An 11,004-nucleotide genomic window follows, 5' to 3' on the forward strand; every position below is an offset into this window, starting at 1 on the left:
AAAAAGACCTGAAATCATAAGAATCAATGGAGTTTTTCTTTAAAAGATAACTAATATCTATCTAAAGCTAATATTAAATATTTTCTGAAATGGGAACAAAATTTAAATCTTCGCAATAAGATTAGTAATCAAACAAGGATGTCCATTATTATCAGTATTATTAAATATCATATTCAAAATGCTAGCTACAGCCATAAGACACAAAAAAGAATAAAAATAAGCAACGAGGAACAAAACTATTACTCTTTGCAGATGATAGTAAGGTATATTTAGCAAACCCTGAAGAATTAACTAAAATGGGTTGAAACAATTAACAACTAGATTAAAGCTGACAAACATAAAATAAAGTATCATCATCAGCAATCATCAGCAATTCTATATATTACCCAAAAAACAGGTGGAACTGATAGAAAGAGAAATTCCATTCAGAATATTTGTATATGATATGAAGTACTTGAGATTCCAGTTGCCAAAAAAAACCCCAAGGACTATGAAAATTATTACACAACAGTTCTCACATAAATAAAGACATTTCTAAACAATTGGAGAAGTATTAATTGTTTCTGTGTAGACTAAGTCAATATAACAAAAAAATGACAATTCTACCTCAGTTAATTGACATATTTAGTGCCATTCCAAGCAAACTACCAAAGAATTCTTTTATAGAGTTAGAAAAAAAGTAACAATTAATTTGAAAGAGAAAAGGTCAAGAAAATCAAGGGAATCAATGAAAAAATGTGAAGCAAGACAGCCAACAGTACCAGATTTCAAACTATACTACAGAGGGGTAATTATGAAAATAATTTGTTACTGACTAAGACATAGAGTGAGGGATCAATGGAATAGGTTAAGTACACAATTTAGCAGCCAATTACCATTGTAATCTAGTGTTTCATAAAGCCAAAGATCTAAGCTTATGGGGCAAAAACTCACCATGTCACAAAAATAAGGCAGTTTACCAGAAATTAGGTATGGACAAATATCTCATAATATAAAGAAAGATAAGATCAAAATTGATAAATGATTTATATATAAATGATGAAATAATAAGTAAAGTAAGGGAGCATACTAAAATGTGCCTATTGGATCTATGAATAAGGGAAGAGTTTATGAACAAATAAAAGGTAGCATCATGATAAGTTAAATAAATAATTTTGATATCTGAAATTAAGAAGATTTTGCATAAACAAACCAAGTAGAGCCCAAACTAAAAGGAAAAGAGGAAACAGGAGTAGGGAATGTTACTGCACGGTTCTATGATAAAGGCCTAATTTCTCAAATGTTTAGGTAGTTTCCAAAAAAATTTATAAAAAAGTTTTTTACAAAAATTTATAAAGTACAAGGCACTCTCCAATTGATAAATGTTCAAAGGCTGTAAACAGGCTATTTTCAGAAGTAGAAATCTAAGCTATCAATAGTCACATAATATATGAATACTTGAAATAACTATTGATTAAAGAAATGCAATTAGAAACAACTCTGAGATACCACCTGACACCTATCAGATTGGCTAAGATAAAGGAAACAGAAAAAGATAAATGCTGGTGGGGATGTGGAAAAATATATATGCTAATAAACTGTTGGTGGGATTGTAAACTGGTTCAAACAGTCTAGAGAATAACTGTTACATCTATATCACAAAGAAATCAAAGAAAAGAAAAGAGAATCTATTTGGAAAAAAAACTTATACCCACTCTTTTTTTTTCCATTGGCAAAGGATTGGGAATTGAGGGGATGCCTGTCAATTGTGGAATGGCTAAACAAGTTGTGATGCGTGATTGTGATGGAATAGTATTTTGCTATAAGAAATGATGAGCAAGATGGTTTCATAAAAACTTGGGAAAATTCATATGAACTCATGCAAACAGAAGTGAGTAGAACTAGAATATTGTACACAGTAATGGGAATATTGTAATGGCAATATTGATCAACTGTGAAAGACTGAGTTATTCTATTGAAGATAATGATCCAAGAAAACTCCAAAGGACCCATGATGAAAAATGCTATCTATCTCCAGAGAGAGAACTGATGAAGTCTGAGTGCAGATGGAAGCATGCTTTTTTTTTAATTTTTCCTACATTGTGTGTGTGTGTGTGTGTGTGTGTGTGTGTGTGTGTGCGTGTGTAGCATATCTCAAACAAAATCTTTGAGTTGGAAGTGACTTTGGAGGCCATCTGTTCCAAATCTAACTTGAAGACAAATCTCTTGGACAACGTGCCTGAGAAGTCTCATTGTACTCTTTGCTTGAGACCCTTAATTGAGAAGGAACCCACTGGCTGCTTAGGGAGCCAATACCACCTTTGTATAGCATTTATTATTGGGATTCTTGCGTGACATTGCATTTTCCCTAGAGCTATTTCTTTATAGTTTGTATCTTATGCTTTCAGTTCAGCTCTCTCATTCTAAATACAAGTCTTATTCAACCATTCAAATATTTGAAGGCAGTTATATTTGCTTTCCCTTTCACAAGTTTAACCTCCCCAAGATGTTAAACTAATCTTCCTCAGGCCTTACTGGATGCCATTTGCCTTTGTAGCATATAAAAGCAGACAGTATCTATATACCTTTTGGCATAAAAATAAAAACAGTTATAGGAGGTTAGTGTCAATACCTCCTGCCGCCCCCAATCCTGTGTAGAGGAAAACTAATTTAATTTCCATATTTTTGAAGTGTTTAAACAATAGCAAACATATTGATAATAAAATGGGCCAAAATAATCTCCTTATTTAAGACATAATGGCATTCTCCCTTTTTTGGTCTGCCTTCCTATTTAAGCAAGGCCCTTTGCCAGGAATGTCTGAATACTTGCTCCCCAAGTATCCCTCTCTGCCAGGAAGATATACTGGGCCATTGCTACCACAGCCAGTCCACATGAAACTTAATGTTTGTTTGTTTGTTTTTTCTTATTTGAATTTGACTACAGTTTTTATGCAGTAGAAAAGTTTATTTCAAGTTAATGCTTGGCAGATCATTCCATTTTAATTCCCCATCCTAGCTATGTGACATGCTAAACTGTCTCCAGTTTTTTAAGGGTTTCACGAAATACTTTTTTAAAAATCTTCAATATTTCATCAACTTAAATTCATTATAATTAAAATTTCATAAAGCACATGACCTTTCTGGAAAGAGCATATGTATGTGTATTTGTGTTGGTAAATGAGACAAACTAAAATTGCATGGTTGTACTCCCTAAAGGTTAATAATCACAAGTAGATCTGCAAATATAGGTAAATTAAATTGTCTCTATTTTACATACTAATTCAAGACATTTTCTATCCACTTATTACATAGAAATTTTTCCTAATTTATCAAACCAGATTTTGTATGTTTTCAAGACTTCTCCTCCCCCTTCCACCTCCCAAATTAGTATTATTACTTACTAAAGTGATCTGTTATAGCTTTCCCCAGTTTTACTGGTTCCAAATTAACAGATTTCTGTTTCTTCAAATCCTCAGGGTAATAATAAAGAAATGCAGCTATCTCCTTTGGTCTACAAATTTTTTGACTTCCTAAACCTTTGGCAATAGAACTTTCAAGTGGAGAATAGATTTGCGTAGCTACTGCACTTACCCTATCTATGCTTTTTCCTTGCAACATTCAGAAGTTGAAATATTAGATTTCAGGCAGAACCTTTTGCCTTGATGAGTCTGATTAGTAGATTCTGAAAATATTTTGCATCAACATTAACTTATTTTATATCTATGTTTTTCAAATCTGTGTACAGAAGAGAACAAATGTAAGTGAAAATATGGAGGATAAATCAAAGATTATACTGGAAAAACAAATATTGAAACTTGGAGGAAATTGTCCTAGACTTTTTTTTTTACCTCGAATAATGTGTATATATTGCATAAGTCTGGTGTCAGATGCAATGGTGTTTCTCCAATTCTAGTAGCAAGCAGGAGACCTAACAAGATGAAATCACATTTTTTCCTCTTACCTCAATGTTAAACAACTGATTTTTTAGGGAATTTAGTTTATCTTCTTATGGAACCATAGTATTACATTACATTTATATGCCACAGTTTGTTCAGCCATTTCCTAAATGATGAACTTCCCCTCAATTTCCAGTTCTTGGCCACCACAAAAAGAGGTGTTATAAATATTTTTGGCACATGTGGGTCCTTTAACTATTTGTAATGATCTCTTTGGGATACAGACTTAGAAGGGGTATTGCTGGGCCAAATGGTATGCACAATCTTATAGCCCATTGGGCATAGTTCCCAATTCGTCTCCAGAAAGGTTGGATGAATTCACAACTCCACCAACAGTGCATTAGTGTTCTAATTTTCCCACATCTTCTCCAACATTTATCATTTTCCTGTTCTGTCATGGTAGCCAATGTGATAGGTGTGATGTGGTACCTCAGAGTTGTTTTGATTTGCATTTCTCTAATCAATAGTGATTTAGAGCATTTTTTCCCTATGACTATAGGCAGCTTTAATTTCTTCCTCTGAAAACTGCCAATTCATATGCTGTGACCCTTTATCAATTGGGGAATGGCTTATATTCTTATAAATTTGGCTCAATTCTCTATATATTTTAGCAATGAGGTCTTTATAAGAGACACTGCTTGTAAAAATTGTTTCCCAGTTTTCTGCTTCCCTCTTAATCTTGGCTCCATTGGTTTTTCTTGTACAAAAACTTTGCATTTTCGTGAATTTTCTGAAGTACCTAGCATGTAAAGCCAATTGATGTAAATTATCCATTTTGCATTTCATAATGTTTATCTCTTCTTTGGTCATCAATTCCTTCATTCTCCATAGATCTGACAGATTGACTATTCCTTGCTCTCCTCATTTGCTTATCTTATCAGCCATTATATCTAAATCATGTACCCATTTGGACATTATTTTGGTATACAGTGTAAGATGTTGGTCTATGGCCAGTTTCTGCCATACTATTTTCCAGTTTTCTGAGCAGTTTTTGTCAAATAGTGAGTTCTTATCCCAGAAGCTGGGGTTTTGGAGGTTATCAAACAGTACATTACTACAGGCATTGACTACTGTGTCTTGTGTACCTAACCTATTCCACTCATCCACCACTCTCTAGCCAGTACCAAGTAGTTTTGATGATTGCTACTTTACAATACAATTTAAAATCTGGTATGGCTAGGCTCCCTTCCCTAGCATTTCTTTTCATGAATTGCCTTGATATTCTTTGTTTTCTTCCTTTTGTTCTTCCAGATGAACTTTGTTATTGTTTTTTTTTAACTCAATAAAATTATTTTTGAAAGTTTGATTGGTATGGCACTAAATAAGTGAATTAATTTAGGTAGAATTGTCATTTTTATTATATTAGCTTGGCCTATCCATGAGCAACTGATGCTTTTCCAATTATTTAGATCTGACTCTACTTGTGTGAAAAGTGTTTTTTAGTTGTGTTCATATATTTCCTGTGTTTGTCTTGGCAGGTAGACTTCCAAACATTTTATATCATTTACACTTAGTTTAAATGGAATTTCTCTTTCTATCTCTTGCTGTTGGGCTTAGTTAGTAATGTATAGAAATGCAGACAATTTTTGTGGGCGTACTTTATATCCTGCAATTTTGCTAAAGTTGTTTATTCTTTCAAGTGCTTTTTTCTGCTTGATTCTCTAAGTATACCATCACGTGATCTGCAAAGAATGATAGCTTTGTTTCTTCTTTGCTTATTCTAATTCTTTCAATTTCTTTTTCTTTGTTATTGCTGAAGCTAACATCTCTTACTGGAAATGCTTCTAGCTTATTTCCATTGCATTTCCATTTGGCCAATTGTATTTTTAAAGACCTGTTTTCTATAGTCAATTCTTGTCCTTTTCCAAGCTATTGACTCTCTCTTCCATACCTCTCATTTCTTTTCCCAATTTTTCTTCTGTCTCTCATATTTGACATTTAAAATCCTTCTTGAGCTCTTCCAAAAAGTCTTTTTGGGCTTAAGACCAGTTTATATTCCCCTTTGAGGCTTCAGATGTGTGTATATTGACCATGTTTTCCTCTTAGGAATTTGTGTTTTGTTGTGTTCCCTGTCCCCATGAAAAGAGAATATGGCTATTGTCTGTTTCTGCTTTTTGCTCATGATGTTTGCCTATTTCTTGGCTTTTAAAGTTGAGCTCTCCTGCTGGAACACAGGGGACAGTGTCCCAAACTGGTCGTGGCTTTACATGTTGGGTACTTCAGTTGCTGGCAGCTGGAGGCTGTAGGGGTCTGGCAGATTAGGTGGTGCTGACCTGGGGTCCTAGTGATGGTGGCTGACATGTGCTGAGGCCAGGTGGGGCTTTTCTGCATTTCTCTGGGGTACACTGAAGCTGGGGGTGAGGGATTCCTGGTCACCGTAGGAAGCCTGCTCACCCAGGCTACTCTAAGTACTGTGAGGTTCAGCTGCTGGAAGATGCCTGCCCCCTCCTCCCCCCACCCCCTTTGTGTGTTCTGATTTTCCTAGCTGAAGTCTACCAAGTCTGCTGTGCCACGGCATGCTGGGGGAGGAGGGAGCGGAGATGGTCCTGCTCCACCACCCAGGGGCTCAGGATCTCCTGCTAGTTTGCTGAGGATGGGCTTGTTATTGGCTTGCTAGGAAGCCTCCCATCCTGTATTGCTCCTCTTCCACCAGAGCAAGAGGGACATTTCCCCATTAGCTCCCCAAACCTCCCAAGCTCAAAGACTGCTGCACTCTGTCTTTCCTCTGGCTCCACCATTCCAGATTTTTTCCTGGGGTGATATTTTCTAGGTTTTTAGAGGTCAATAAGGGAGAGCAACTTCCTGCTTACTCTGCCATTTTGGATCTTGGAAGTAGAAAAAAAAGAACAACACATGTTTATTAAGCAAGTAATATCTACCAAGCACTGTGCAACTTGCAGGGGATACACAGAAAGGAAAAAAAAATTGCTACTCTTGAGGAGTTCATATTCTAGTCAGAGAGAAAATGAAAACAGTTATGTATAGAAATACACACACTGCGGAGTCAAGATGGCCGCCTGAAGGCAGCATCTTACCGGAGCTCTCTCACAAGGTCTGTCAGATTCCTATAAAAAAGTGAATTTCAGCAGAGTTGAGAGAGTCAGAAACCGCGAGGAGTCTGCGTGTGGCAAATTTCCGAGCCGGGAGAGTCTGAAAGGCCGGAGGCATGAACCTGTAGGCTCCGAGAGGGATCGGTGCGGAGCTGCTTCAGACCAAGGTGAAAGCGCATGGCCGGGAAATCCATGTGGGAGACGGGCTGGGAGAAAGCTGGGCGCCCGAAACCAGCGGAGATCCCCAGGCCTCCCAACACAGGATGGCAGTCGTTGGAAGAGACAAGAGGCAGCACAACGCCACTGGCCGTGAAACACCGACTCCTGAGGTTTGCAGCCCAAACGTATGTAACGCGGCTTCTTGAACTTCCGGGAGGCTTAATGGCCAGGTAAAGGGCTCTAATCCCTCCCCTCCCCACCCAGAGAATTCCTCGGAGAAAAAAAAAAATGCTGGAACTGAGCAGAAAGTGTGGGGCTTCAGTGGTCAAATAGTAGAAGTTCATCAGTCCCAGAGGGGCAGAGTCAGCAGGGGTCAGCACCAGGAGCCCAGACGTAACCTTGCTCCCCCAGGGGAAGTGCCAGATATCAGCTCAAACAACAAACAGCTGAGACCATTGCTGAAAAGCAAGTGCTGGAGAGCACCCACAGGGAGCGAGAAGCCAGGGAGCCAGACCCCTTCCCCACACCTCAGGAAACTGAAGGCTATAATTCTAGACTCACAACCCCCAGAATAAGAAAGCTGGGACAGAAAGCCCTGAGGCCCAAAGGTAGAAATTCGTTGTAAAGCCAGCAAAAGGCAAACCAACATGAAGAAGAACACAAAAAAACCGAGGATAATAGATTCTTTTTATGGAGACAGGCAGGATCAAAATACCAATTTGGAAGAGGGAAGTAACGATGCTGTAGATACATCAGATACCTCAAAAGGTAATATGAACTGGTCTCCAGCCCAAAAAGCCCTGCTGGAAGAGCTAAAGGAGGATTTTAAAAACAAAATTAGGGAGCTAAAAGAAAATTTGGAAAAAATGGAAAAAAAATCACTGATGAAATCAAGTCCCCAAAAAATGATTGGCAAAATGGCTACGGAGATTCAGAATCTAGAGAGAGAAAATGACACCCTGAGTGGCAAAATCAACCAATTGGAAAAGGAGACTCAAAAGCAAAATGAAAACACTAACTCATTTAAAATTAGACTTGAATGAATCTATGAGGCACCAAGAAGTAGTAAAACAAAACATAAAGAATGAAAAAATAGAAAAAAGTGTGAAATATCTGATTGGCAAAACAACCGACCTGGAAAATAGATCCAGGAGAGACAATTTAAGGGTTATTGGTCTACCGGAAATCCACGATGAAAAAAGGAGCCTTGACAGTATCTTCGAAGAAATTATCAAAGACAACTGCCCAGAGGTCCTAGAACCAGAGGACAAAATAGTCATTGAAAAAATTCACCGATCACCCCCGAAAAGGATCCCAAACTGAAAACACCAAGAAATATTATAGACAAATTTCAGAACTATAAACTCAAGGAGAAAATACTGCAAGCAGCCAAAAAGAAGCAATTCAAATATCGTGGAACTACAGTCAGGATCATGCAGGATCTCTCAGCTTCCACATTAAAAGACAGGAGAAATTGGAATATGATATTCCAAAGGGCAAAGGATCTGGGACTACAACCAAGGATCAACTACCCAGCAAAATTAAGCATAATTTTTCAGGCAAGGCGATGGACATTCAATGAAATAAGGGAATTCCAGACCTTCCTGATGAAAAGGCCAGAACTCAATGGAAAATTTGATCTCCAAATACAAAACTCAAGAGAGACATAAAAAGGTAACCAGGGGGAAAAACCCCACAAACCTTATTAACCAATAAGGGCAGGTTGTTTACATCTTTATGTGGGATTATATCATCTTATGTATGTTATATATATATATATATATATATATATATATATATATATATACACACACACATATATAAGTCACTCTTGAGAATGGTACGGCTATTATGACAATTGAAAGGGATATACATAGGTTGTGAATGCCTGTATAAATTACCTGATGTAAAGATATAAAATATAAGTAAGAGACGTAAAGGCAGGGCTATGAGAGAAGCCGTAAGGAGGTAGTAGAAAAGGGTAAATTACACCAAATGAAGTGGCACAAAAACATATTATAATAGAGGGAAAGAAGGGAGGGAGAAGAGCAGTATTTGAGCTTTACTGTCATCTGATCTAGTTCAAGAAGGGAATAACATACCCTGATAAGTTTGAAATCTAACTTGTCCTACGGAAAGTAGGAGGGAAAGGGGGGAAAAAGGGAGGGGGGGTCAAAAGGGAGAGGAGAAGTACCAAGTGGGAAATGGTGAGATAAGGGAGGGGAATAAAGAGGGAGGGTTAACTGAGGAAGGCAGTGGTCAAATGCAAAACTTTGTTGAGGAGGAGAAGGGGAAAGGGAGAAATAAAAGCATAAACAGGGGGAAATAGGATGGAGAAAAAGACACAGATAGAAATCATAACCCTAATGTGCAGGGGATGAACATTCTCACAAAACAGAAGCATATAGCAGAATGGATTAAAAACCATAATCCTACAATATGCTGTTTACGAGAAACACATTTGAAACAGGGGGATACACATAGGGTAAAGGTAAAAGGCTGGAGCAAAATATATTGTGCCTCAGCTAAAGTAAAAAAAGCAGGTGAAGCAATCCTAATCTCAGACAAAGCAAAAGTAAAGATAGATTTAATTAAAAGAGATAAGGAAGGACATTATATCCTGCTAAAAGACACCATAAACAATGAAGCAATATCATTGCTTAACATATATGCACCAAGTGGTAAGGCAGACAAATTCCTAGAGGAGAGGTTAAGGGAGTTACAGGAAGAAATAGAAAGCAAAACTATAATATTGGGAGACCTCAACCTCCCCCTTTCTGAACTTGATAAATCTAACCTCAAAATAAATAAGAAAAAAGTTAAGGAGGTAAACAGAATTTTAGAAAAGGCACATATGATAGACCTCTGGAGAAAACTGAATGGGGATAAAAAGGAATATACATTCTTCTCAAAAGTACATGGCACATACTCAAAAATTGACCATGTATTAGGGCATAAAAACCTCACAATTCAGTGCAGAAAAGCAGAAGTAGTCGAAGCATCCTTTTCAGATCATGATGCAATGAGAATCATTTTTAATAAAGAACCACGGCAAAATAAGCTAAAAACTAATTGGAAACTAAATAATTTAATTCTAAAGAACGAGTGGGCCAAAGATCAAATTAGAGAAACAATTAGTAACTTCATTCAAGAGAATGACAATAATGAAACAACATACCAAAACTTATGGGATGCAGCAAAAGCAGTTCTTAGGGGAAGTTTTATATTGCTAAATGCTTACATGAATAAAATAGGGAAAAAGGAGATCAATGATCTGGGCATACAGCTGAAAAAGCTAGAAAAAGAGCAAATTGAAAACCCCCAATTAAATACCAAATTAGAAATACTGAAAATCAAAGGAGAGATTAATAAAATTGAAACTGAGAAAACTCTTGAATTAATAAATAAAACAAAGAGCTGGTTTTATGAAAAAACCAATAAAATTGATAAACCTTTGGCCAATTTGATTAAAAAAAAGAAAGAAGAAAATCAAATTACCAGTATCAAAAATGAAAAGGGTGAGGTCACCTCTAATGAAGAGGAAATCAAAACAATAATTAGGAATTATTTTGCCCAACTGTATGCCCATAAATTTGACAACCTTAGAGATATGGATGAATATCTACAAAAAGATAAACTGCCCAGGCTAACAGAAAAGGAAGTGAAATTTTCTTAATAACCCCATATCAGAAAAAGAAATTGAGCATGCCATCAATGAACCCCCTAGGAAAAAATCTCCAGGGCCAGATGGTTTTACATGTGAATTCTATCAAACATTTAAAGAACAACTAATTCCAATACTTTGTAGACTATTTGGGAAAATAGGTGAAGAAGGAGTCCTACCAAATTCTTTTTATGAC

This window comes from Trichosurus vulpecula, chromosome 4 (assembly GCF_011100635.1).
Source record: "Trichosurus vulpecula isolate mTriVul1 chromosome 4, mTriVul1.pri, whole genome shotgun sequence".
NCBI lineage: Eukaryota > Metazoa > Chordata > Mammalia > Diprotodontia > Phalangeridae > Trichosurus > Trichosurus vulpecula.